Source organism: Serinus canaria, chromosome Z (genome assembly GCF_022539315.1).
Source record: "Serinus canaria isolate serCan28SL12 chromosome Z, serCan2020, whole genome shotgun sequence".
Classification (NCBI taxonomy): domain Eukaryota; kingdom Metazoa; phylum Chordata; class Aves; order Passeriformes; family Fringillidae; genus Serinus; species Serinus canaria.
In genome coordinates this window covers 13,264,005-13,290,479 of record NC_066343.1, presented here as the reverse complement: position 1 = coordinate 13,290,479, position 26,475 = coordinate 13,264,005, and the positions used below count along the sequence as shown (strand labels likewise).

At 43.8% G+C, this 26,475-nt stretch overlaps 1 protein-coding gene and 1 pseudogene across 1 annotated transcript in view; one reads left to right on the top strand and one right to left on the bottom strand.

Moving 5' to 3' along the window:
- Window positions 1-26,475, top strand: part of GRIN3A (glutamate ionotropic receptor NMDA type subunit 3A) — a 384,347-nt gene that overhangs the window by 149,380 nt on the left and 208,492 nt on the right. The gene's annotated exons all lie outside the window — the stretch shown is intronic.
- On the bottom strand, window positions 601-16,458 carry LOC103821049 (E3 ubiquitin-protein ligase BRE1A-like; annotated as a pseudogene).

Below are 26,475 nucleotides of genomic sequence, written 5' to 3'. Positions count from 1 at the left end.
AGCAACGCCTCAGCCTAGGGGAAGGTGAGCACATCAACCGTAAGTGGAATGCTATTTTCTAAGGGTCTCCAAGATCTCTCCTTTCTCCTCTTCTGGATACTTAGATTTGTTTGGGCAAAGGTTTCCTAGTGCACCAGCCCTCAGGGGTTCTTGCCCTGGCTCAGTAAGATACACAGGTACCTAAGAAGTTGCTCCACTGAGTCTACAGATTCATTTCCTTGGCCTCTATTGGGCCTGTTAATTGGGAAACTCTTCCCTCCCAGGAGCAGTGCCATTCCTTGATGGGATTTAATTAGCAGAGCCCTCAAATGAAGCTCTCACTAATCTCTGCTGCAGCTCAGCTTCTATCCCACCTAGGCAGCACTTCAGCTGCATGTTCCCACCTTGGCAGTGTGAAAGTGAGGGATGGGAAATTCCTCTCAGGCACAAGGAACACACAAAAACTGAGGGCAAGACCAAAGGGACGGGGCCAAGAAAGGAAGCAAGATCCAGAGCATGTTTCTTTCAAGATCCTGAAGGCCCCTTGCAGGAGACACTGCAGCTCAGGCAGCAGAAGCTGAGGGAAGCTGGCTCAGTACCAGCAGGGGCTCTGAGAGGGCCTCAGCCGATGTAGATCCTGTGGAAGTCATTGGCCCCAAAGGCTGCTATGCACTTGGGGCACTTGTGCTGCCGGGTGTCGTAGTGCGTCTTCATGCACTCAAAGCAGAAGACATGGACGCACTTGGTGAGCACCATGTCCTTCTTGTGCATGTTGCAGCATGGGCACGTCAGGCAGGCCTGCAATGCACACACACAGACACACAGACACAGACAAACACACAGACAGACACAGACACAGACACACAAAGCTGTGAGGGGTGCTGCAGCCCAGCTGCTGTGCTCAGAGATGTCTCAACCTGAAGGTCCTTCCATTCCTCAGAAGGACAATGTGGTTTCCCCAGCACCAGAGAACAGACGAAAGATGTCAGATACTGGAAGTGTGCCTACACATCTTCTGACTAAGGTAAAAAGGGAAGCTGAGGGACACATTGTAATACTTGATTCCCTCCATCAGGATCTCATCACAGCTGGAAACCATGTCAGGCTTCTTTGTGGTCTCCAGCTTCCTGCGCAACCTAGAAATATCTTCCTGCACAAACACAGGAGACCAAGTGAAGAAGCAGTACATTCTCTGTCAGCTTCTTCAGGGACCAAAGAGAACCTGCACCTGGCTAAGTCATGCCACCCATAGTTTCATCCCTATAATCCAAGAGACAACATGTTCCTCTGATGCTACAAGTATTGTCAGTTATCAGGGGACAAAATATGAAAGAGCCAAGCCCTCATTGAACCAAAATCAAAGAGAAACTGGACACCAAGAGCAGTTCAGCTGAAACCCTCTGCAAGCTCAATGTACAAGGAGAAGGACATTAAAGCAGACAGATCTTGAAGGATTGTGTAAAGGATATATACCTCAGCCCTTTTGAAGTTCTCTCTAGTTACTCTGTTTTTCACAATCTCTTCATGTAACTTCTCCTGAGCCAGCTCTAGCTGGGTCTTCAGATCATTTGCAAGCTGGGCTGCATCCATGGCTAGAGAAAGAAAACCAGTATATAAGGACCAGACATAGAGGAACAGCTCTAGTGGTTTCTAGTCCCTTGTGATTACCTTATTATCAACAAGTTCCAAACATTTAGCTTCAAGATTCCTTTGGGCAGAGCCAAGCCTTGGCATGCTGCAAAACACATCACTTAGAAAAACACTAATGATCATCCACATCTCTTCTTAAGGTATTTTCAGCTTCCAGCTTCCACATTTTCTCTATTAAAGTGTTCAGAGGCAGTTCTGTAGCTGTAAATATAGACAGAACTGCAAGATATCTATTTCTAACGATCTTCTCTCTTCACCAGCTCTCTTCTAACTTTATAACCAAATGTCCTTAATACCACAAATTGTCATATTAAGCACAGGTGACTCTGCTGAATTCTCCCCAGCTCCTCTGCACAGTGATATTCCTGCTTTCCTTTCTGCCTGTTTTAAAGTAATTTCTGCATTTCTACTAAAACTTAACAACAAAGGCAGCTGTAAGATTTAGTCTTATTTTACTCGTAACACACCTGCTTTACCGGTCTTAGGCATTAGTTGAAAATGTTCACATGCCCCAGCTGTATTTCCTTTTGCTTATCCCATCTTTGCTACAAAGGCTTTGACCCCAGTTAACTACATATGGCTGCTCTTTCTTCACCACAGGTTACACAGAAAAATATATAACCTGCTTCTCCTTACCAAAGGAAAACATCAATCTCTAGTACTTTATCATAATTCTCTCCAGGACTCCTCAGCCTTCTGATACACTCATCCAAAACCAGGGAATACCAGGTTCTGTAATGCCAGTGAGAGCTCAGAGCCTTCCATGCCTCCCACAAGGCAGCAGCTCCCCCTCACAGCCCAAGAGGAAAGGAAGGCATCACTGACCTTGCGTTTTTTCATCTCCAGGGCCTGTGTTTGCAGCCCCAGCTCCTTCTCTCCTGTTCCAATGCTGCTCTGCAGTAAGTGTTCCTTCTCCTCCAGCTTCTGTACCACCTGCAGCTGGGCATCCACCTTGGAAAGGGACACAGAGGAAACAGAAGGAATCAATGAATGCATGCTCTGTGGGTCTTCAGAGCTGTCATTCAAGCTTCAGGGGTATCACCAGGGAGCACACCCTCAGCTTCCATTTTTCTCCCTGAACAGCAGTGCCTGTATCCAGATAGCTGTACCCAGATATCTCTGGTCAACACTTTAAAAGTTAGCAGTCAAATATTTGCAACAAAGATGTCTTAATTTTTGGGCAGTGGCTTAAAGACTTGCTGTAAGGCAGTGAACAGTTCCACAGTGGTTCCAAGGAGTCACAGAATGGCCTAGATTGGAAAGGACTTTAAAGATCCTCTAGTCCCAGTCTCCCTGGGATAACTTCCACTAGGGCATGTTTCTCAAAGCCCCATCCAAGCCTGGCCTTGAACACTTCCAGGGATGGGGCATCCACAATTTCTTTAGGCAACCACCCTCTGAGTGAAGAATTTCTTCTAAACATCTAATATAAGCCTGCCCTCTTCCAGTTTAAAACCACTGCCTCTTGTCCTGTAACTGTATGCTCATATAAAAAGTTCCTCTTCCTCACTTTTCTAAGCCCCCTTCAGGTACTGGAAGGCTGCAATGAAGTCTCCCCTGAGTCTTCTCCAAGCTGAACAGGCCCAGCTCTCCCAGCTGTTCTTGTAGCAGAGGTGCTCATTTCTTATCATCATCTTTATGGACTCCCTCCAAGAGGTCCATGTGTCTTTCCTGTGCTGAGGACCTCAGAGATGGATGCAGCACTGCAGCTGGGCTCTCACAAGAGAAGAACGGAGGGGCAGAATGCCCTCCCTCAGCCTGCTGCCCACGCTGCTTTGGATGCAGCCCAGGATGCAGTTGGCTTTCTGGGCTTCCACCATGCACCGCTGGGTCAAGTCCAGCCTCTCATCCACCAGAATCCACAAGTCCTTCTCTGCTCCGCTGCTCTCAGAGATTTCCTCTCCCAGCCTGTGCCCATGTCTGAGGTAGTACAGACTGAACCATGGTTTCCAACTCCTCCTGCTTCTTACCAATATATACAACTATAGGTAGAAGTACCATCCCAACAGGAAAAGGACTTCCCACTTTTCCTCACCCATCTGCTCTCCATAGCAGTGAACCCGTAAGATATTATAATGCTCATACAGCAGCCTCAGTTTCCTACAGGCCCCTTTGAATCCTGATGCATTCCCAGGCTGGTGAGAGGAACACTCCATCCTGGACTGATTCTGGTGAGGACAGTTAATTCTCTTCAGAGCAGCTCCCATGCTGCTATGTTTTGCATTTTGGAGCAAAACACTGTCAGAAACACAGCACTGTTTTAGCTGCTGCTGAGCAGTACTTACACAGCACAAGACCTTCTGTGTCTCATGCTGCCCACCAGCAGGTAGGCTGAGGGTGCCCAAGAAGCTGGGATGCCACACAGCCAGGACAACTGATCCAGATGGCCCAAGGGGTGTTCCATACCCTACAATGCTGTGCTCAGCAAAAACAGCTGGTGGAAAGGAGGCAGTGGAAGGATGTTCAGAGCTGCAGCATTTATTAAACAACAATAAGGCCTGATGAAGCTCTGCCTTCCTGGAGATGGCTCAACTCCTGCCTGCCCCAGGAAGTAACCAATTAATTAATTTCTCATTTTGCTTGTAGGGACATCTCTGCTTTAACTGTTCAACTACCTTTATTCAGCTCACCTGTTTTCTCACTTTGTCCCTTCTGATTCTTTCCCCTTTCCTTCAGTGGGGGAGAGAGCAAATGGTTGTGTTGAGCTGCCTAAAACAGACAAAACACACCTCCATCTCCCCACCAGCTCTCTTGTCCCCTCTCCTTTTTCCTTATTACCTGTGTTTTCAGTGTCAAAACTTGGTCTGCCAGCTCCTCCTTTTCCTCTTTCAGCAGCTTATTGATCTGGTTGGACTTGATACGTTCTGACATCAGCTGGAAGTTGGCATCATCCTTCTCCCGCAGCTGCTGCATCAGGATGTTCTGCTCTTGCATGTCTTCAAAGTCTTGGCCTGTGACATCCATTTCTGACAGCAGGGCCTTTTCCTCCTGCAAAAGAATCACAGGCTCTGGCCAAACTGTGCCCTGGACCCCCTAGAGTGAGCCTGAACATTTTATTCAGAGACACCAAAGCTAGCGAAGATGGAGGAAGATTCTTGGTGTCAGGGAATACCATTATACCAACAACCAGAAAAATATATTCCCTACAAGTCTGCACCACAGCAGAGATACTCCGAGGGTGCAGAGAAAAGATGGTCACCTGTCACTTGTCTGGCAGAATCAGGTTTGACACAGTTGTTGCCAGAGGCGGGCAGAAACCAACACCCAATTCCCAGCAGCTGAACAGCTGTCAGATACACCAGGCCAAAAATTCTACATGTGGACAGCTTGACAGCTTCCCACTAACAGGCTGTCAAGCTCCTTCAACTCACTGTGGCCACTTCAGCATTGACAAGGTAGAGCAGTTCTGTTCTACAATAACAAGAATCCAAAGTCTAAGAAAGCGCATGTCAGTTCATTGGCTTGCCTCGACCCTGCTGAGGTGGTACTGCTCTCTCATTGGATTGAGCCTTTTTTAGCAGAAGGTATGTACCACTTCTATGCAAACATTCACCAGATGAACTGAGGAGGTAATCTCTCTTAAAAAGAAATTGTAATCTCTTCCCCTAATGGCTGATAAAGCCAATTCTCCTCTGTGTGCTTCACCCAGGCCATGCTTGACTGTTTATTTAATGTTTAATTGTTATCAAACATTTCCCACCATGGCCTGCCTATGATATCCCAGAGCTGAGGGTGGAGGGGGTTATTTTGCTGGTGGTTCTTTTGCTTGCTCAGTTTTCTTCCCCTTTGGTAAACAAGAACCAAACTCCCATCTCTGGCCCACACAGATATAAATTCTTTCTCTCTTCCTGGATGTAACCTGAAGGCAGCTCCTCCAATTGCCCCAGCCAAAAGAGAACCCATCAGGAATTTCTCACCTGCTTAACCATGGCAAGTTTCTTCTGTAAATATTCAATCTGTTCTTCCACTGCTTGGATCTTGAGGAGGGCATCCTCATCAGCCATCTTCTTACTCTCCTTTTTCTCTTTGTCCTCCAATTCTTTCACCCTCTGCCTCAGTTCTTCAAGCTACAAGAACCAACCAGAAATCACACTAAATACAAGGATATGCCCTGAGCATTGTTCAGAGCCTGTTTTCTCCAAAATTCTCTAAAACACTCAGGGCTGCCTTCAAAGCATGGCAAAAAAACCCCAGGTTGTTTTGACAGAGTAGTACAGGCAGATGTACCATTGAGATGGGCTGCAGGCCCAAGATCTTGACTTCCACACCTTTAAAAATTTCACAGCATCTATTATCAGAGTAGGAACATCAGTCTCCTGCAATTTTACATGTATGAGTATGTGCTCAGAGAGCATCTGCTCCTTTAAGGCCATCTGGTCAAGGACCTTCTTCCGTACAAGGAGGAGATAATAGGAAAAGGAGGAGGTAAAATAAAACATACAGAGATACAAATTTGGCAGACAAATGGTAAGGGAGGCAGTGATGAGAATGAAACCTGGTCAGTCACACTATCTGTTGAGAGCACATGAGAGTGTGAATATGTTTACTCCATCAAGGTTATCTGAGTGTGGGAGAAGGAGAAAACCCAAACCAAAATATACAGAAACACAAACCTGACAAAACAAACACAGAGACAAAGAGAGGGAGCAAACCTCTCCAGTCACAACAGCTTCCAAGAAATTACAGGAAGCACCTCCAGGAAGATCAGCTGGGACTTTGTAACTGATGACACTGTAAAGCACGACTGGCTCCTGAACTGGGACAGCTGTGGCAATCAAGAGCTGCTCAAATCCAGAAGCAATGTGAGGAAAATGGAGAACAAGGATGAATAAATTGGGGTTAGACAGAGAAGGATATAAAAGGAGCCAGTCCCATGGGAAATATGGGCAGTCAGTACACATTTGTCTGGCTCAGCCTTGCCCACGATCATCACAGCCTGTCTTGTCCTATCTTCTTGTATCTTTTCATTACACATTTTCCTAAGTATCGCCATGTAATCTAACTCTCTACCCCACATGTGTGTGCTGCACAGAGGAAGTGCTGCCTATAGGTGAGACCTGCTTGTGAAGAAGGCAGGAGGGGCTTGGAACCACAGGGGTCCCAAAGAGAGGGACATGCTGGAACTGAAGGGATCTGCAAATGGGTGTGTGCTTATGAACCTAGAGACTGTTGTGTGAGTGTGCCTGCACTAGCAACTAGTCCCTGTTTATCCCCAGACCATTCCAATATCTAAGAGACAAAGCTGAGAAGACAAACAATCCTCAGTTCTGAGGAAAGAACCAACACAGTTCTGCTGCAGAGTATCTGAAAAGAAGTTTAAGTAACACATTACTAAGAAAAGAGGAAGAAAAATTAGGAATACCTCAGCTTTTGCCTTCTTCTCAGCTGCCACAAGCTGCACTTTGTCTCTCTGCACTTTGAGGGCAGAGAGGTACATATCTAGCAACAGTTTCATCTCCTTCTGGCTCTCCTGCGCCTTCCTGGAAAAAGGGAGACAGACCACAGTGAGAACACAGCAGCAAAACCACTGTTACACAACCAGTGGCACAGCCTGGCAATATTCTCTCATCTCCCATATGCATATGGAGTTGTTGGTGGCTCATTTTATCCTAGTAACATAAAACAGCAGCTGAGTATAGGCTGGAAATAAAACATGTTCAGGCATATGGGCTGAAATGCAAGAAGTGAGCTGGAGATTAAATACATATCCTAATAATACCTACAAACTATCCACCTCTGCTTTGGGAACCATCCACAAGTGGGAACACTGCTGTGTCCTCTATCAATAATAACCTGCTGCTGTGAACTTCTATGCTATTGTTTTGACAGCAACAAATCAACATTACATGACCCACACCATGAAGTATCTGGTAATTCATGCTTTAGGCTACTGCACTGACCACATCACAATCAGATACAGAGGGTGTCAAGAAACTCTCTTGGTTCCAAATTTCAGTCATGCTGATCCCCTAAAAGCAAGACCACCACCCCAGGCTTGGGCACTGCTCTCACAGAAAAGGGAAAAAACAGCAACTCTTACTTGAGCTCAGCCTTCAGCTGCTTGATCACTTCAGCCTCCTTTCTTCCATTTTCACGCTTCCCTTTCACCTTCTCTTTGGACTCTCTCTCCTTCTCAGATTCCTTCTGCTTCTGCCTTTCCCACTCTCACTCCTTTTCCTTCTCTTTCTCTTGCTCTCCTTCTCCTTTTCCTTCTCTTGCCTCTCCCTTCCCTGTCTCTCTCACTCCTGTTCTTCTTCATCTCGCCTGGCCTTCATCTCATTACCATCTTCAGAAGCAGCCTTGAGAACAGTCCCTTGGGCAGAAGGATCATCAGGCTCCTGCTTGATCTCTGTAGGTTCCTCCTTTGTGTCTTCAGTGCTGGACTGGGACTGGAGGAGAGCACTGCCACTGCGAGAGTGGATCTGGCATAGAACAGCAAGACAGATGACCAAGAAAACAAATGTTTAAGTTCTTAGCCAGGAGTCTTCCTCACCCCCTTCTCCCTTGTCTTCCCAGATCCATGCTTCCACACCCCCTTTTCATGGAGCACTACACAGCTACAAAGGAGGAGCATTCATTTGGTCAAAGGAAGCAGCAGAGTGCAGAGCTCCACAGAAAATTTCACTGCATCCTGCACAGCGTATCAGAAAGGTTGGTACTCCTGGCAAGGGTGACAGCATTCCCCCTTCTCCTAAGCACTTTCCCCTCTTTTCTGGCATCTCCTGCTGTCTTACCTTGCTCAGGTCAGACTGGGCCTCTCTCAGTTTGTGCTTGTATCTCAGCACCTCTCCCTTCAGCTGGTGGCTGTGATTCTGGAGGCTGCTGATGAGGTGACACATCTCCCGATTAATGGGGCCTGCAAAAACAGAAACACCTCTGCAACAAACCACACTTCTGTCAGCCTTCTTGAGGACTTTCATGGAGATGGAGAACAAGCTAAGTGACAATTACAAAGAAAAAAACAAGACTATCACCATTCTGCCACATAACAGAGCAAAACTTTTATCTGAAAAGAAGTCATGCCAGTTTTAAACCCAACCATGGCCTCCCAATAAAACAGGTGAAGAGCTTTGGTTTTTGAGATAAAGAGACCTGCCAGAACAAGTATTTAACAGTAACAAAAAAAATCAACCAGATGTTCTAGTGCACTGTAGCCCCTAAAGGGCAGTGTGAGGGAGATGGTGGTCATCTTTAAGCACAGCACACCACCATACCTTCTTGCTCATTGACAGCCATAAACAATAATCACCTCTTCAACAAGAATGAACGCATAGAAAAGTGAGAGAATAAAGAAAGTGCACGTGCAAGTAGGCATTATGGTAGCCGTCAACCAATAAGACATAATGACTGAAAGGAAATTTTTAAAAAGTACAGAATCTGAATTCTCGTTATAAAGATAGTTAGCAAATGATTGTGACTAAAAGTAGAGAAACAGACAAATATATACATGCATTCAGCTTAAAAGTAATTAGGTGGAAAAAAAACAAAGTTGAAAGGTAAAGATCACTTATCTCTAAACAAACTCATGTGGATAAACAGAATTCAGAGGTGCCTCAAGACAGTTTCCAGTATCAGATCTCTGGATTTAGGTTATCAAGACAGACATTTCTTATAACTGGCACTGACCACTAAGATGAAATTTGGATTATTCTCTTCATCATATACTTATTTACCACAGAGTAACAGCTTCTTGTGTTACCACTTTTAAAACATCACAAACTCACAGGCTGACTCCTATTTATCCATCCTCCCCAGTAGGGAAGACAGAAGTTCTTTGACTCTTTCAAGAGCCTCTCTCCCCACACAAGTTCCCTGATTGTTTCTGTTCTCTGGTTCCACTTGCACAGGTCATGGGGAAAGTGGAAGAGGGATCACTACTTGTAAAGAGATGAAAACAGTTTTAACCAGATCTGGTTAAAATGGACTCAAAGATTAATACGGGACACGGGCAGGAAATCATTACAATTTCCAACGGTGGCCACGCGGTGTCACCAATGCACTGAGCTGCAAGCGGAGCCACAGACTTGCTCAATTGTACCTGGAGCTAAGTGTAACACAGCTAAAGAGCAGGCTCAGAACAGACGCTGCAATGAGGTTTTCTGCAGACACAGCACTGCAAAGCTGAGGACAGCCCATCCCACAGAACATCTTCATCCTCACACAGCTACACGTCTCACCTTGAGCTTTTCATTCTGTTTTGTTACTTCCTCAAGATCATTTGTGGCACAGGATCTAAAAATTATCAAAAATATATATCTAAATTCTGTTCAAATTGTGGTCCTTGTTCTCCTTGAATGTATTCTTCCCCTCGCCTACAACCAAGCTCCTGACCTCACCTTGCAGGCACTAATGGTGATTGTCCCCCCACAGAGTATGCTCCCAGCTCCATACACCTTGTAGCCTTTGGAATTTACCTGCAAAAAAATGCAAGACATTTCCCTAAGAAACCAGTGAAATACCGACAAGAGTGATGCAGCAGGTCCAAGACCAGAGAAGGAACACTACAGGTTCTCAGCTCTCCCAGCAAAGTACCAGAGAGGATGTCACACAGCAAAGTCCGAGAGAGGATGTCACACACCCATCCAACACCACCCCCACTTCCCAGGTCTCCTGGCCAGCGCTTACTCACTTCAGGACATCAGCCAGGTGGTGGCTGCGCCTCTGCTCTCTCTCTTGCGGATCTTGTCAATGTCCCACTGAAGGTCATCAATCATGGTCTCCAGGACAGACACCCGGGATTCTGCTGTGTCCACCCTCTCTTGCAGCTTGGAGAACTGCAATCAAAGGAGTGCTTCAGCCAGCATATTGCATACAGCCAACTTTTCCTGATGCTGCTCAGGAGTAATTTTTCTCTTATTCATCATGTGCTTTTTCTGAAAAATGCGTATTTTATGATTGGCTTTTCACAAATATTAAAATGAATATTATATGTATTGTGTTAAAAAGTAGTGCTGCGTTAATTCTCTTAAGTAGTGTGTTAAATATAGTTCTAGGTTATAAAAATGTTAAAATAGAAACTATGCTATGTAGGGTACTTTTTTTAAAGAAAGGACTTGCAGCAAGATAGCAGCCACAGGACACCTAAATCTTTCAGAGAAAAAGTATTTATTGCCCTCTTATCAGAAGAAATGAACTTCTTACCACCTCGAAGGTGCTGTTAGGATTCAGAGGAAGAAGCTGATGATGACCAGATGGAATCCTATATTTGAATAGAATTTATGCATCATGTATGAAGTGTATGAATATGCCACAGGCTACTGTTTTTAAGGGTTAATCCTTTGTAAACGGGTGTTCTTTCATGGGCTTGTGCTGCCCAGAAAATGTACCTGGAAGTCTGTAACTCTTTGTTTCTGTTGTCTCATAGTGTCCTAATTCAAATTGTCCAAATTATTATTACTCTAACTATATTACTATTTTTATAACCATTTTATTACTATTAAACTTTTAAATTTTTTTTAAAAGTGATTGGCAGTTTTCACACTTCTCATCTTTTGCTGTGGTGACAGGCTATTCCATGAACTGTCCTGAATTTTACACCAGCCAAATCCCAAGACAGCAACAAAAATAAGACAAAACTGAAAATGGAGAAAGAGCAGGAAACTGGTAACATCTGGCAGAATACAGACACAGCTACCTCAGCTGATTCAGAGCCTTTTTTGGATTTTAATCTTTTCAATCCCTATGTCCATCTACTCTAAATAGCTCCTAAGTGCTCAGAGGTCTGATACTGAGCAAGACCAGCAAAAACACAATTTTTAAATGAACAGAAATCTCTCAAACATATGCTGCTACTAATGTGAATCCTTTAACAACTGTGAACATCTTGAAACTGGTATCATCACACTATCAAATGACACAGAGTAAACCAAGGAATTCAAAATGACAGTTGCCATTTTCCTTCTTTTAGCAGCAGCATTTAGCTGCTGGAATTCTAAATTCAGGTTAGCTTAGTAGTAGAAGATTTACAGATTCCAAATATGCTTGTGGGTTTTACATGCATTTGGAAAGTGGGAAGGAGTGAGGTTTGTTAACTTAAAGGGCAAAACCTTCCCTCCAAGAGCACAATTACTCATTTGTGGGAGGTAGTGAATTTGCCTAAAGAGGTAGAAACAAGAGCAGTTAAGGGACATCAGGCAGGATGTTCAGAAGAGACAACAGGCAATCAACTGCTCAGTGGAGATGTTCAGAAAGCAGCACTTCTGCCAGAGGTGTCTAGGATCCCCTCTTTGTCCCCTGTGACTGAGCTACTGCCTGAGGGGGGGGTGAGGGGAAGTGGTGGTGCTGGTGCTGTCTTTTCCACCAGAGGAGCTGGATTTTATTAAAGGTAAAAAAGAAAGTTGGGACAACTTGATTAACAAAGGGCAGTAAACAGTGGATGCCAGGAGCTTAGACTCTGCAGGTGTTGGGATGGCTCCATGGGATGAGTCATCATTGGGACTTTTGAGGATTGGCAGATATTCTTCAACATGTACTGCATTGGGTCTTTTTGTTTTAGCAAAAGGAGCTAATGAGGGGCTCAGGCTGAAGTTAATAGCCAGACTACAAAGGAAATTGCAAGGCAGTGAAATGACCATGGGCTCTATCTCCCTTCCAGGGATGTTGGGTGTATATTACTGAGATGCCCTGGGCAAGAGGGTTTAGATATCCTCTGGTAGAGGAATGCTGACTGGCAGGGTGGCCAGAAGAGTTTCTAGGTGCTTCAGCAACTATTTGATCAATGTGAGAAACAAAGCTCACTCTTAGTGAGAAGCAACTGCCCACTTTAAAAGGTTTATTAAACCTTAACAAAAAGTACAACAGAAGGACTAAATAAGGAAACACAGACCTGGGAGCCCAACCCACACCGTGGCTGCCTACCACATGGCTCGCTGGTCTTCAAGAAAGATACTCAGCCTTTTATACCCCTGGGGGGTTGCATCAGCCAACCCCGGCCCCTCCCAAAGCCTATCAGTAAACTCTTCTTTGCCATTTATTGGTGGAGACTACTTTCCTGCGATTTGATCAGAGAGTCGGGTATTGTCAAGCTGTGCCCCTCCCAGCAACAAGCTTTTCGATTCCCAACTGTCCCATGTGTTATAGATGGATAATGAGACGATTTGCTCTCGCAATTAAAATATAACTATTGTGTGAATATTAAGAAAAGCTTTAGTGATGTATAGTAATGTTATTGTAGTTCAGATGTCCTCTGTTCTCCCCATAGTTCCCTTCCCCCCCCCCCCTTCCCCCGTATTGTGACCATCAGATGGCCAGGGTTGTCTAGTACAGGTAAAAAAGAAGGTGTGCACATGTGCCCCTTGTATGGGGCATTGGAAATGGAAAAGCTTGGCGCTTCGGGGTGCAGCATGGCAACACCTGACCTCCAGTCAAGTTACAAGAAAGCAGTTTCCACTGATAAATGGCAAAGAATAGCTGACTGACAGACTTTGGGAGGGGGCAGGGCTGGCTGATGCATCCCCCAGGGGTATAAAAGACTGAGCATCCATCTTGAAGATGAACTGGCCACGTGGTATGCATGAAGGGCAGTTCCCAGCAATGCAGCTTTTTCATTATGTAGTCCTTTGCTGTATTTTTGTTAAGGTTAAATAAACCTTTTTAAATTTTCAAAATGAGCAGTTGTCTCTCACACATGCAAGGGATGTATGTGCATGCCTTCTCTTTACCTGTCCTAGATACCCCAGACTGTCTGATGGCCACAATACAGAACGGGGAGTGGGGGGAAGGGAACTATGAGGAGGACATCTAAATAACAAGCCACAATAACACGACTATACATCAATAAAGCTTCTCTTAATCCACACAATATTCATTCCTTAATTGCAAGAGAAAATAATCCCATTCTTTATGTATAACACTCTTTAAAATTTTTAAAGGTTTAATAAGGGAAAATAAGGGATAAAGGAAAAGTAACAACACTGGGTACATAGCCAGATGCACATGGTTAACTACAACAACTCTTCTTATACACTTTTTCATTGCATTAATCAAATGCATATGTATGACAATTACACATATTCAAACATTCCTTTGAGTTTACATGTTCTGGGAATTCTTTATCTTAGTTCAACCCCTCACCTCAACTTCTCAGAGTACATGCCACAATGCAGATGTGATTTTGAGAGTCTTGTATAGTATTTCCTCAAGAGGCCCCCCAGTGTGTGGTTAGAGTTATTGATAGCTGAAGGGTCAGTGGTATATTTCTCCTTGCTCTTTCAGTGTTACTTGCCTGGTTCTTTTCAAAGTTATCTTATCATATAGATGTTCTAGCCCTTTTTACAAGTACTTCCAATCAACATTAGCTATTTCACTACTTGTCAGTTACTTACAAAAATAAAGGCATTAGTTATTATTTCATAGCTACAATTACTTCTACCAAAGATAATGTTATAACACACATTACATAGCCTCTATTTTAATATTTTATCAAAGCCTAAACTATAATATATATTACACCAAAATATACAATCTACACAGGGATTAGGGTATTAACCATAAAAGTCTGACAAATTATACCGTATCAAAAGCAGTGAAAAAGAGATTACAAACTGTACTATGTCAAAATAGTTTGCTGAATTCAATAATAGTGAAAGCCAATAGCTGCATAAATTATACATACAATTAATTAACAAATGGTTTCTGAATATGGGATTGTGAAGGCAGTGGGCTTGAATGGGGGAAGTTCGTTTGACACGGGGATCCTTCACGGGTTTATGGCTTCTCTGAGATTTCAGTGGGACATCCATATTCCCTGGCACCCTGAGAATTCAGGTCAAGTATGTGAAAAATGTATATTTTATGATTGGTATTTCGCAAATATTAAAATGAATATTACATGTGTTATGTTTGAAAGTTATGCTGTATTAATTCTCTTAAGTAGTGTGTTTAAATATAGTTTTAGGTTATAACATAATGTTAAAATAGAAACCATGCTATGTAATATACTTTTTAACTATCTCAAGAAAGGGATGAGATAATCAAAAAATTCTTTGCACAGGGATAACAGCAACAAGACACCTAAAGCCCCAAGAGAAGAATTATTGCCTCCTTATTGTAAAGAACTAGTCTCCTTCCAGACTCAATGGAGTCTGACCATGACTTACAAGATGAAGGGGAGGAAGCTGACAATAACCAGAAAAAAGCCTTTGTTTGAAAAGAAGTTTTGAATCATGGTGTGAGATGTATGATTATGCAACAGGCTATTGCTTTTAAGAGTTAATCCTTTGTTAGCAGAGCTATGCTTTCAAGAGGAAAGCATCTGAACATTCGTAATTCTTTGCTTTTATTGTTCTTTATTGTCCTCTGATAGTCCACATTGTAATTGCTCTAATTTGTATTACTATTTTTAAAACCATTTTATTACTATTAAACTTTTAAAATTTTAAAACAAGTGATTGGCGTTTTTCACAAGCAGAAAGGATGAAGGGAGGAATAAACACCCTTTCAAACTGGTGACTTTTGCCATTAGCTTTGGCAAGAATAAGAGCCAAAGACGAGGGAATATTCAATTATTCCCCTCTTAATTGTTTGGTATTCTTACCTTGTTCATTTTCAAGGTAGCAGGGAGGAGAAGATGTGTATTTAAACCAGAATATGGCCAGGATACCGTGTCTTGTGAAATCTCTTTTGACACGAAGCCCAGTTAGCACACACACTGCATTTGGACTTTGCTGTTCATAACATCCAACCGGGACTGCAAAGAGAACAGCCAGGAAACGCGGATGGACCCATCACACTTGAGTCAAGGTCTCGAAAGCCCTACAGATTTGGACTTCTCAGCTGGAAGAGAAGGATGGAAGATCTCACCTATCAGTAGCCATGGAAAAGGACTAGTGATTAATGGGTTAATATGAACTGTTATTATCTATTTAATTCGCTGTATTTACTTGCCACACCTGGTGCAGGGACCTGACATGGAAAAGTCAGCAGGGGGTGTTTCAAATGCTCCATGTTGTGAAAAAGGCTTAATAATAACTACGGTTTGTAAAGACAAACTGAGAAATAAGAAGAGGAGGAACTGAAAGGAAAGATCTGTGCTAATTTATTTACAAACATTTGAATGGGTGATAACGTCTTTAAAATCGGTCTTAACGTCTCTACTGACTTTGGGCAGCAGGTTTGTTGCAGAGCTCAGACAGTTTGGCTCCTATGATAGACAGGTGGGTCTGCACAAGCCTGAACTTCGGAACTTTGAGGTAGAACAGGAGGTTCAAGGGGGAATATGGGGTAGGCGGTTCGGGAAGGCTGTACCCCAGCCAAAAGGGAAAGGCAGAGGGCAACACGCGGCCGGGAGTTTAGGATGAAAGGAGGCTGCGCCCTCCGAAACCCTGAGAGAAAACTCCGCAGCCGTGTGCCGCGGTGGGCTCACTCCCTTTGTTCGAATTAAGGTGAAGGACTCCTCTGTCTCCTCTTTGGACATAAACCCTGGCGTTTGTGGATTTTCCTGACACCAGGAAAGCGTGGAGCTTCCCCCTCTGGAGACATCCCAAACCCACCTGGATGTGTTCCTCTGTCACCAGCTCCGGGTGACTGCCTTGGTAAGGGGGTTGCACAGGGTGATCTCAACCCGACCGATTCTGTGATTCAGCTTCCCACACACACTAGCCGCTCCCACACCTCCTCCGCTCTGCCACATCCCGCGGGGGTCCTGCCCCTGCCCCCGGCATCTTCCCACAGCGCCAGCCGGACACGCCGCAGGCCTGTCCCTCCCTCCGCGGGTGTGCGCTGTCTCCAGCCCCCAGCGACCCCTCCGTCCTCCACACGGCCACCTCCCGGCTCTCCCCGGCCCCGGCCCTCCAAACCGCCCCGTCCGGTTGCCCTTTTGCCCTCACCCATCGCGGGGGGCGCTGCTTTGCCTTCGCCCGACGCCGGGCGCCGCTACTCGCAGCGAAGATGGCGGCGCAGGCGGAGCGGCCGCCTCCCTGCCCACCACTGGATGGAGCCGTGTCCCGGCTGGACAGGATGCGAAGGGTGTTGGAGATGGTGAATGTGGGGAACACATTCTGTGCTAGCCATGGTGTAGCAGCAGGGCCAGGGCAGTGATTGTCCCCCTGCATGCGGCACTGGAGCGGCCACGCCTCGAGTGCTGTGTCCAGTTCTGGGGCCCTCAATTCAAAATGAACACGGAGGGGCTGGAGTGTGCTCAGAGGAGGGAATAGAGCTGGAGAAAGGGCTGGAGCACAAGTCCAATGACAAGCAGCTGAGGGAGGTGGGGGGCCTCAGCCTGGAGAAAATGAGGTTCAGTAGAGACCTTGTTCTCCAGAACTCCCTAACTGGAGGGTGCAACCAGGAAGGGGTCTGCTCCTAGGGAGCAAGGGACAGGACAGGAGGAAACAGCCTCACATTGTGGCAGTGTTGCCCGTATCCAAAGAGTAAAACACAAAATAACAAAGCTGTTTTATGCAGTGCTTTATTGAGGGCCCTGGGGTCTCTGAGGACTAACGTCCCAAAATCAGAGTCCCGGGCTCCAGACAAAATTACAAGATTTATATACTTTTTGTTTATACAATTACTTCATCCTTTGATCTCTTTGCTTCATTTGTTCTACGTGACATCTCCAAGCTGTTCTTTGACTAACGGTTACATTGTATCTCTAACAGAACATTCCTTACGGACATACATCATGTAGATGACAATTTCTTCTTCTACTGCACATTCTTTAGATAATCATGCTCTGATTTCTTGCAACACTGTTTTTTTGTTCACATATATTGTGCTACGGGCCTACTTGGGTTATAATCCTTAGCATAACTACGTCTAATACATAATTTTGCTATTCTTATTTGAATATTAGAATAACTCACTGCAACAGCAGGAGAGGTTTTGGTTAGACATTAGGAAGAAATTCTTCACAGAAGGGGTGATAAAACATTGGAAGGGACTGTCCAGGGAGGTGGTGCAGTCACTGTTTTTGGAGGTGTTGGAGGTGTTCAGGAAAAGACTGAACATGGCTCTCAATGCCATGGTGTGGTTGACAAGGTGGTGTTGGGCCATAGGTTGGATTCCATGATCTCAAGGGTCTTTTCCAATCTAAATGACTCTGTGATTCTGTGGAAACTCGTAAGTGTGAAATAGATACATGTGCATGCACTACACAGGTTAGCACTGAAATAAATAGAGCAGGAGATCTTTCTCCTTTTTAATGCCCTTGTAAATAATCAGCTCCCGTGTAGAGGACCAGCAGGTCACACAGACACTGCCACTGCTGCTCCCAGGGGTGGTACGGACGAGAAGGAAAAATGCAGCTGTGTCTGGGGGTATGCAAACAGATGAGGGGCTTTTGTCTTCACAAAACTACACCAAAATGCCTAGTTTTTTAATTTGACATTTGAGATCTTCTTTCTAGCCAACATCTTAGGTTATGGTGAAATATAAAGGGTCTTAGCAGACACTGGATTCTGTTCCTCACACCTAGACATCACTTTGATCTCTTAATTCCATGGTCGGTCTTTGTTTCAGGGGTTTTTCCTGCTAGATTTGGTGAGGGGTTTCCTCATTTGCATACCAGTCCGAAGTCATTTCCTCCTCACAGTCCCGGGTGCCATTTTCCAGGGAGCAGGAGGGTGATACTCGACAAAGGGGGATTTCTAACCGTCAACAGCAGGTAATTAAAGAAAAACTATTAACAATAGGTGATTACATGATGAAATTATTAATAACAAATAGAACTCCAACTTGGCAGCAATTGGTTTGAACTTGTTAACTCTGCAATCTTTAAAATAAATGGACAGCTTTTCTACTCATAACAAGCTCCAACTAAGACTGAGCTAATAGATAATGCAAGTCTGAAGTGAAATTTTAGTGCTTAGGTTTATTATCTTCATCTTTGCAGAGAAACATGAAAACACCTGTCAACAGCATCAGGTCAACAGAGTTCCTGATTTATTTGCATTGCCCAGAGATGCTGGACATGTCCCATCCCTGGAATTGTCCAAGGTCGCATTGGATAGAGGTTTGAGCTCTAGTGGAAGGTGTCCCTGCCCATAGCAGGGATTTCAAACAAGATGAGCTTTAAGTTCACTTTCAACCCAGACCATTTGTGATTTGATGTTTACAGTTTGAAATAGGTTTGCACCTCCTAAGCAGCACAAGGTTTTTGTGCCAGTACGAAGTTTGCTTTCACCCAGCTCCACTGGAACCGTCACCACTGAGAATGCCGAAAATAAGTACAGTCCCCATGCTGCAGATTACAATATAACTTGCTGCTATGCCCAAGAGCCACAGACCAACTGAATAATAGACAAGACTTCAGGCTGGATAAACATCTGAGTTCCTAAAGGGAAAATATAGTTTTCCCAGTGATTTTTTTCCCCTGCAGCTGCCAGAATGAACTGGGTGAGCCAGTGAGCTGTTGCAACTTTGTGATCAAGTGTGAGAGCAGCTGGAACAGAGGAGTTGACCAGCTTGGCTGAAATCTGTTTTTACACAATATTGTCTAAAAATAATAAATAAAATAAAATAAACCTCGTATAACAGGGCTGGAAAGCTGAACACCTCAGGGATTTCTTAAAAGGTTGTATTCAGACCTCCACTGTTAAAAAATAAAAGCCACAATGAATGACAAAAATTAGCGAACATGTTTTCCACCTACAGCATTTCTTTACAGCTGGGGAGCACTTACCTAACTCAGAAGTGGTTGATAAATGATTGATTCTTAATGCAGTTGTTCACTAAAATTTTTGAAACCAAAAAGGTGCTTTTTATGCTTCATAAAATGGGCTCCAAATGAGGGTTTCCAGTTAGCATACCTTTAAGCTCTTGTGTTTTTCTTCCCCTTTCTTTATATTTGTGTTTTTCTGTCCTCTGCATATTTTTGTCTCAGGTATAGAACCCATGAAGAATAGATTTATGTCCTCTCTGCAAAAGCCCTAACTGAAATGGGGACAGCCACGACTTTTTATTTAATTTAATGACAGAGTCTTTTATCTCTGTGCACCTTGGCATTTCCTCAATTTCCTGCAGAGTACTCCTACCCTTGTACATTCAGTTCCATATCTGTCTTAATCACCATGCTTCAGATAAGCATTCAAACAGACTTTGAAGCCACTTTTTTATACAGCACATACCACAGACCAAAGTGTTCGGGGAGGCCCTAAAATGGGACTTTAAAGGGAAAGTTCAAGCTTCTAGCTGGATTGTGATGCTAAAAAGGAAATGGCTGCGCTGCAGGATACATGTGGATTTTCCACACAGCCTGCTAACACAGCCTGCAAACTCAAGACTGAGCTATTGTTTCCCTCCAGTAGTGAGAATGTTCTGCTTTCCTCAGTGTTGTTTGTAGAGTAACTGTCATCTCCTTGTGAATTGTTAGGCAGAGATAACACAGTAGATGAGGGAAAAATAATACAAGAAAAAAGTCTGAGTGGTAAGGAGAGAAAGAGAGGGATTAATAATACTTTTATTAATACTTGAGATACTTTTGTGGAGAGCACTTGAGATACCTTTGTGAAGAAGATGGGAGAGCCAAGCAATCCAATGCCAGTGCAGAGGAACTGCAGAGAAAGTCTTGCAGCAATTTGCAATTACTTAGTCAGGAGTGTGACAGATATGGCTGCTTTTTCCTGAACCTCACAGTCCTTCACTTGCAAATGCTACAAGAAAGAGTTGAGCACTTTACAAAATTACAGTTGATTAAGAATTGGAGTGATGGAAGCAGAGTGTTTCTTGGAAATTATGTGCACATGTTTTTAGCATAAGCAGAGGGGAGCCTGGCACTGAGAAACCACCAAAGACCCAGAGATGAACTGAATAAAAAACGTTGTGTAAGGAACAGCCTAGAGAGGAGACAATTTGAGCTTGCAGTGTTGGTGTGCTCAGGCTGTGGGCACAAAAGGAGACTTGGATGGACTGAATCTCCTGTAAACAAGAAATGCACAGCCTTGTGACCAGGATTGTGCTGAGCATCACCCATTACCTGTTCCAACCTCTATTCCAAATTAAAAGGACCTACAAAACCCTAAATACTGTCTTTCCCTCAAGTTGTAGGAGTAGTTGTAGCCACCAAATTTGCTATGAAAGCCCAACATATATGTGTGAAATGCATCCTCTTTGGTAAGGTGGAAGGTGGAGACACAGCATTGTGAATTATTCCCATATTACCCAGATGTGTCTGTAGGTACGCAGGTAAATTTGGATCTTTGGCACACCGGGGACAGTACCTAAAGTGATCTTTGATCCAGCAGAACTGTGCTGCTTCCAAGAGGAAAGGCCCTATGTGAGATGGTCTGGGAGCTGATCTCTCTCCCATCTGCTGGTGAATCTGAGGTTGTGGTGAGCAGAAGGCTCTGCCCTGGAGGGCAAAGAGAAATCCTCTCTTTTGTGAGAGGATTCGTGGGCCTGGAGTCTGCTGAGGAAATAGCAAAGCACAGATTCGTCCCAAAGGTGGGAACAGAAGGGCTTTGGCCAATCAGTTCCAGGTGCTGTCAGTGGCAGATGAAGAAAGGGATTGCAGGTTGCACACTCAAGGAAAGAGATTGGACAAATGGGCCCAAGAGCACAAGAAGCAGCCAGCCTAAGATAATAAAGTGGAAAAGTGACATCTTCAGGCAACCAGTGATTGGGCAAAGCAAAATAGTACCCAAAACACTAACAGCAGACTTACTGCCGTAAAAGAGATAACAGGATTCCAAATTCAGTGGAGCAAAGCCCTGTGCATTAATATTTCTGTGGTAAAAGTCTATTTTTGTGTCAGCACACAAATTAGCCTTTCATTCCCTAGGTTGTTAACTGGAACCACAGCAGCTGCTTCATGATAAGGCAGTGCCAGGCACCACAGGAGAGCAGGTGTGAAACACAGCCCTCAGTGTGTCCTGTGGCACTTGGCATATCTGTTCACTGCCTTCTAGATCAGATCATAGAGGTAAAGTAAAGGAAGAAAGAGTCTCAGAAAGGAAAAAAAAATGAAAAAGTAGAAAATGCATATTAGTAGAACATACTTCCAAATAAAAGTACCAGACCTGTCATACGTGTGTACAGGTCTTTGACCTCTCTCCTTAAAAACAATTACAATAGATAAATAAGTAAAATGAAGGGCTTGTACTTCCTAACCCCCTTAATTTACTTGTACACTGGCTACAGACAGTGATTGTCTTGTTCTGCTATTTTGATCATTGGTACTTTGAAGCAAAAATAGAAACACCAGTGTCTTAAAAGACATCCCTTTCTTAATGGCTTATTTGTGCAAGAGACACTTTCATGTTACCAAAGTGTGATAAGCAATGACAAGATTAATTTTAAAAGCTGACCTTTGAAGCACAAAGCTTCAGTCCTTGCTCAAAATTTTGTCCTTGAGGTTTGTTGTGGTGTCCCCTCCTCTTGGTATGACTTTATCCTTACCTCATTGTAAGGTAAGGATAAAGCACATCATTGTAGCTAAGGTTTTGCTGTGAAAATAGGATAATTTTTGGTTTTCCTCTCAGTATTGTGAAGCTGCCTATGTTGTTTCTGTGGACATGAAATGGAATGAAGGGTGGTGCTGCAGGGTGCTGTGCTAGGTACACATTAGTTAGGGCCAACAGTGGAACTGTATTTGATAAGATCAGGTACTTTACCTAATGATATCCACCCAGTGCAGTGCAGTGTACATCAGACCACACAGCAGTGTATCACTCCATAGCATCCTTGATCTAGCCAACAATTGCTGCTTGTTGATGTTATTTAGGATTTTATAATTCTCTTGACAGACCAGCTGACTAAAGAAAATGAACACACATAAAGCTGTAGCCAATGCAGTTGAACTGAGTTCTTGCTTTTCCATTGAATGAAACTGCTTTTTTTTTTCTATTACTATTATTATTAGATAGTTATTCTTACCTAAGTAGCATAGTAGGATACTTACAACTCATATGTGGGGTGAGAGACACTGATCATATTTTGCCCAGGTGTAGGAAAGAAATTCCATTGTCTCCTGACCAGAAGGGACTTGGATAGAAATGTTTCAGTTGCTTATATATGCTGCACAAAAGTTCTCACTTACTTCTGTTTTGTCATGTTCCTTCCCTGTTGCGGTGTGGGTTCAGTTCCCATTTGTATTGTTTTCCCCGTTGGTGTTGTTCTCCCCATCTTATAATGTTCTCCACATTTTGTATCCCTAAGCCTATGTTGATGGTTCAGCCCTGTTTTCCCCCTCTCCCTGAGTTGGTTCCCTCCCGTTCTGGGAAAGCTGCCAAGCCCTTGTCTCCACCCCCGTTCCCTTAGCAACCACCCCACTTGTTACATTTTCCCCTCCTCCCGGGCCCTGTCCATCTCCCGGAACCCTACCCACTCTTCCAGAAACTTCTCCCTTTCCCTGAGGATGATTGGGCAGAGACTCCAGGCCCCTCCCAGTCTTATGTATCATTAGTTCTCACCTATGTCAATCTTACCCAATTCCCCTCCTTACTTTGCCTTTATTGGTTAATGTGTTGTATCAATGCCTCTGTACCACCCCCTTTAAATGCTAGTGTTTTTCGCTCCTCCTCGCCTTATCCCCCTTGGACTCCCCTGGAGACAATAAAGCCTCTGGACTGCACCAACTGGGCTAAGGTCCTCTTTTCTCCCGTGGCTTCTCCACACCTTTGCCGCTCCCTCGAAGCTGCATTGCCTGTCGAAGGCGCTGCCCAGACGCCCCTGGCGCACCAGGGTAGTGCCCTCCCGCTGCTAGCTGCTGCAGTGCTCCCAGCTAGCCGGCGCAGCCTCCTCCCCACGGATAGGGGAGTCGAGTGCACTCGACGCAGCAGCGTGGCACTTCCCTAGTTGTCTTCCTCCTGTAAAGAAATACTTGATGCTAAATGGAGAATATTTATGTGAATTGAAGGAGCTCTCTCCCTCCACTGACACCCAGAACATCCTGGCAGGCAATGTAAAGAAGACAGAATGGAAGATTCCAGTCAGTGAGAAACCCAGGCTGAAAAGTCTCAGCAGGGATTATTAGTGATTGCCTTGCTGCCTCACTGCCCAGCTGCCATAGTGATCAGGAGAAATGAAAAGCCCAGGAAATGGAGCACAGGCTTTACTGTCTTCTTCCCTTTCCCTCACTCATTGTCACTCTTTTATTTTCTTTTTTTTTTTTCTTTTTCCTGGCACCACACCTGGTGGTGCTGGAACCACCTTAATTTGCTATTTGTGCAGAGGATTCCTGTGTGCAAAAGTTCCTGGAAATAGTGATATGAAGAGTTTCCTGAAAAGGAGCTTGTCTCTATTATCCATAGTTATTTAATTGAAGTATATAAGGAGATGATCTTGAATTTTAAACAGTCTTCCAAAAATTACTCCGTATTCTAGTAAGCTCTTTACTGACACATTAAGAGACCAGAAAAGGAAAGTGAGCTTTTTTTTTGTGAGCTTTTTTTTTTTTTCAGTGAGCTGAAAATATTAATTACTCATCAGCAGTGAAAATTACCAAATTTGCAAAATAAATTCTAGATGCAAATCACTTGCATCTTTATACTAGCAAATGTAACTCCTGTGATTATAGCAGGTTTTCCTTCTAGATCCTGGACTAGTCACAGACTTTTATGTCTTTCTTCAAGAAAGGCAGGTGCCCCTACTTGGTTTCCCAGGTCTTGTCTAAATTTACATATTAAAAGAAAAATAAATTAACCTGAATGAATTAAAAATCTAAACTAGAAGTAAACCATTTTGGTCTCTGTGTTACATTCACTATTGCATGGAATGAAAAAAAGGTAACAAAACACCATTCAGCTAAACTGAATTTAAAAACCTTTTAAACTTCAAATAGTGCTGCCCCTTAGAGATTTGAAGCAGTTTTAAAATAGTTATAATTTGATACAATTTCCTGAGAGTCTTTATGTAGTTAAAACCTTGTACAAGTGGTACTCAGACTTTCCTAGACAGGCCATTTCTCTTGTGCCAGCATCTGACCTTTAGTTCCAGAAGTGCTCGCCTAAAATTTGCAGTGAGAGAGAGCAGAGAAATTGCTAACACTCTGTGCTTCTCACACAGATGAGAATTTGTTAGTGCAAAGAACTTAGGGACCATACAAAATAACTTCTACTCCATTTTGCAAGAGAAAGTAAAAGTTTTCCATCAGTCCCTGGGGGATAAATCCTCCTGACTCTCAGTTTGGAAATCTCCTGGTTTGCCTTTTCACCTCATTCTCTTTTTTAGCATCAGCATCTTTTTTTAGCAAAAACTACAGTGTTCCAGACCATTCTTCTATGTTGCAAGACAGAGCAAGTAACTGAGAGCCAACGTATTTTAACAGATATTTTGAAGAGCCAGTAGACTTTATGTCTAAATTGAAATGTTTGTCCCTTTCTTAGGAATACTCCGTGGTCTGCAAGAGTCAGAAGGTTGGAGCAAGAAGGAGGTTGGATCACCAGAGCATATGCCACTAAACTGGCCAAGGTACATCCAGTTCTCTGAGTGTCACCAGGCTTGCAGTATTTCTGCAGTTCCATCATCATTTAGCACATTTCTGTGCTGGCTCGCTCTGGTGTTCTTTTAGCTGTGAACAGCCTTTTCTAATGGTTTGATTGGAGCAGCTAAAGAAGCAGAGGAAAAGGATGTGTGTGGTGGGGAGGGGTGCCCAATAGTTTCTGGACTAGACTACAGTGAGCGTGTTTCTGTCATCTTCAGATGTGCAGCTTGGGTAGAAGAGATTACAGGAACAGGGTTTAATAATTCATCTGCAAGAATAATTAGCTATTGGTAAGGGCCTGAAAAGTCTGGTTGTGGTTGTTTGTAGGAGACTTTATAGAGGGAAAACTTGCGAAATATGGTGGTTAGTCCTGAAAAGAACCAAAACCAAATGCGCAGACCAGGATTAAAATGAGATTAGACTACTTCAGCCTTTTTAGAGAATACTAAAGTACCCTAGACAGCCAAGCCAGCATGAATCCATCCCTGCTGGAACTGTGTTTCCTCTGACTGTTGCTGTCTGAAGTTAAACTCAGTGGCCCTGACATATAAGCTCATTATGTCTCCAATAAACGGCAAAGGACTTTGAACACTCTTTGTCCCCAGTGATCAATATTGAGTCTGAAAGAAAATAAAGAGAAAGCTACTACCCCTCTATGTGATTTGGTTAATATCCTCAATATTGTATTTATATTCAAAATAGCCATCAGAAATGTCTGCTGCTTCTTACAAAAGCAGAATGCAAGCAGGAAATATTAATTGGGGTTTTCACCCCTATAAATAATTAGCAGGGGAAGAAAATTATTTTCAAAGTTAGCCTTTGAAGTGAATAGCATATACAAGGAGAATATATCCATTGTGCAGCTGATAGTACAGGAATAACCATGGAATCATCTGGTATCTGTATGTAAAGGAAGAGGTGTATGTTTGTGGAAGAGGTACAGCCTTTGCAGGTTACTTACATACTGGCACAACAAGTTCTGGCTGAAGGAGGTAAGCCCCAAATATGTGTTTGCTGCTACTTCAGGCAGTGCCTTGCAGAGCAGAGCTGAGCGTGTCCATCCTGCTGAGCAGAACCTTTGGACACCCTGAACAGGAAGCTGTTTGTTTGATTTGTTGGCTGAATAATCAGCACAAGCAGCTCAAAATCAACAGGAGTTGATTTTGATGCATACCCTCATGCCCTTGCCTTCTGGTAAAAGTATGAGGCAGTAGGAGGAAAGCCAAGGAACTGGGAGGGGACAGGGAACACGAGTTAGAGTGAAGATAATTTGACAGTGATATACAAGGACACAAATAAAACAACTCAGAGCACACCAGGCTACTCAGTTCAGCTCCCCCAAGACCATGAATGTCTGCCTTGCCTGCACATTGAGCAAGCATCTAAACACCACCTGCCTGCCTTGTCCTGCCTCTGACACTCATGCTTATGAAAAGCAGGAGCTGTACCTGATCTCAGGCAAAGCAAATAAAATATTATTCCCATTTCCCTGC